The sequence below is a fragment of the Musa acuminata genome, unplaced genomic scaffold (assembly GCF_036884655.1).
Source record: "Musa acuminata AAA Group cultivar baxijiao unplaced genomic scaffold, Cavendish_Baxijiao_AAA HiC_scaffold_44, whole genome shotgun sequence".
NCBI classification, from domain to species: Eukaryota; Viridiplantae; Streptophyta; class Magnoliopsida; order Zingiberales; family Musaceae; genus Musa; species Musa acuminata.
Window position 1 is genome coordinate 247,501 of NW_027020326.1, and position 2,500 is coordinate 250,000.

Here is a 2,500-nt window from a genome sequence, read left to right on the forward strand (position 1 = left end):
CGCTGTTCGCCGCTCGCCGCTCGCTCGCGCAACCTAAAATGGCCAGTTTTGGCCCGTTTTTGGGCTGTTTTGGCCTGTTTTTGGTCCGTTCTTGCGTGGCACGGCGACCGTCGTGAGCGGAGCAAAACGTCAGCCATCTCAGCACCCTGGAACCCCCCGGGTGGCACAGGGCTGGATGGGGCTTTCGTATAGCAGGGACGGTGCTGCCTCTCGCTTCGCTCGCTGTTCGCCGCTCACCGCTCGCTCGCTCAGCCAAAAATGGCCAGTTTTGGCCCGTTTTTGGGCTGTTTTGGCCTGTTTTTGGTCCGTTCTTGCATGGCGCGGTGACCGTCGTGAGCGGAGCAAAACGTCAGCCATCTCAGCACCCTGGAACCCCCCGGGTGGCACAGGGCTGGATGGGGCTTTCGTATAGCAGGGACGGTGCTGCCTCACGCTTCGCTCGCTGTTCGCCGCTCGCCGCTCGCTCGCGCAGCCAAAAATGACCAGTTTTGGCCCGTTTTTGGGCTGTTTTGGCCTGTTTATGGTCCGTTCTTGCGTGGTGCGGTGACCGTCGTGAGCGGAGCAAAACGTCAGCCATCTCAGCACCCTGGAACCCCCCGGGTGGCACAGGGCTGGATGGGGCTTTCGTATATAGCAGGGACGGTGCTGCCTCTCGCTTCGCTCGCTGTCCGCCGCTCGCCGCTCGCTCGCGCAGCCAAAAATGGCCAGTTTTGGCCCGTTTTTGGGCCGTTTTGGCCAGTTTTTGGCCTGTTCTTGCATTGCGCGGTGACCGTCGAGAGCGGAGCAAAACGTCAGCCATCTCAGCACCCTGGAACCCCCCGGGTGGCACAGGGCTGGATGGGGCTTTCGTATAGCAGGGACGGTGCTGCCTCTCGCTTCGCTCGCTGTCCGCCGCTCGCCGCTCGCTCGTGCAGCCAAAAATGGCCAGTTTTGGCCCGTTTTTGGGCCGTTTTGGCCAGTTTTTGGCCTGTTCTTGCATTGCGCGGTGACCGTCGAGAGCGGAGCAAAACGTCAGCCATCTCAGCACCCTGGAACCCCCCGGGTGGCACAGGGCTGGATGGGGCTTTCGTATAGCAGGGACGGTGCTGCCTCTCGCTTCGCTCGCTGTCCGCCGCTCGCCGCTCGCTCGTGCAGCCAAAAATGGCCAGTTTTGGCCCGTTTTTGGGCCGTTTTGGCCAGTTTTTGGCCTGTTCTTGCATTGCGCGGTGACCGTCGAGAGCGGAGCAAAACGTCAGCCATCTCAGCACCCTGGAACCCCCCGGGTGGCACAGGGCTGGATGGGGCTTTCGTATAGCAGGGACGGTGCTGCCTCTCGCTTCGCTCGCTGTCCGCCGCTCGCCGCTCGCTCGTGCAGCCAAAAATGGCCAGTTTTGGCCCGTTTTTGGGCCGTTTTGGCCAGTTTTTGGCCTGTTCTTGCATTGCGCGGTGACCGTCGAGAGCGGAGCAAAACGTCAGCCATCTCAGCACCCTGGAACCCCCCGGGTGGCACAGGGCTGGATGGGGCTTTCGTATAGCAGGGACGGTGCTGCCTCTCGCTTCGCTCGCTGTCCGCCGCTCGCCGCTCGCTCGTGCAGCCAAAAATGGCCAGTTTTGGCCCGTTTTTGGGCCGTTTTGGCCAGTTTTTGGCCTGTTCTTGCATTGCGCGGTGACCGTCGAGAGCGGAGCAAAACGTCAGCCATCTCAGCACCCTGGAACCCCCCGGGTGGCACAGGGCTGGATGGGGCTTTCGTATAGCAGGGACGGTGCTGCCTCTCGCTTCGCTCGCTGTCCGCCGCTCGCCGCTCGCTCGCGCAGCCAAAAATGGCCAGTTTTGGCCCGTTTTTGGGCCGTTTTGGCCAGTTTTTGGCCTGTTCTTGCATTGCGCGGTGACCGTCGAGAGCGGAGCAAAACGTCAGCCATCTCAGCACCCTGGAACCCCCCGGGTGGCACAGGGCTGGATGGGGCTTTCGTATAGCAGGGACGGTGCTGCCTCTCGCTTCGCTCGCTGTCCGCCGCTCGCCGCTCGCGCAGCCAAAAATGGCCAGTTTTGGCCCGTTTTTGGGCCGTTTTGGCCAGTTTTTGGCCTGTTCTTGCATTGCGCGGTGACCGTCGAGAGCGGAGCAAAACGTCAGCCATCTCAGCACCCTGGAACCCCCCGGGTGGCACAGGGCTGGATGGGGCTTTCGTATAGCAGGGACGGTGCTGCCTCTCGCTTCGCTCGCTGTTCGCCGCTCGCCGCTCGCTCGCGCAGCCAAAAATGGCCAGTTTTGGCCCGTTTTTGGGCTGTTTTGGCCAGTTTTTGGCCTGTTCTTGCGTGGTGCGGTGACCGTCGTGAGCGGAGCAAAACGTCAGCCATCTCAGCACCCTGGAACCCCCCGGGTGGCACAGGGCTGGATGGGGCTTTCGTATAGCAGGGACGGTGCTGCCTCTCGCTTCGCTCGCTGTTCGCCGCTCGCCGCTCGCTCGCGCAGCCAAAAATGGCCAGTTTTGGCCCGTTTTTGGGCTGTTTTGGCCTGTTTTT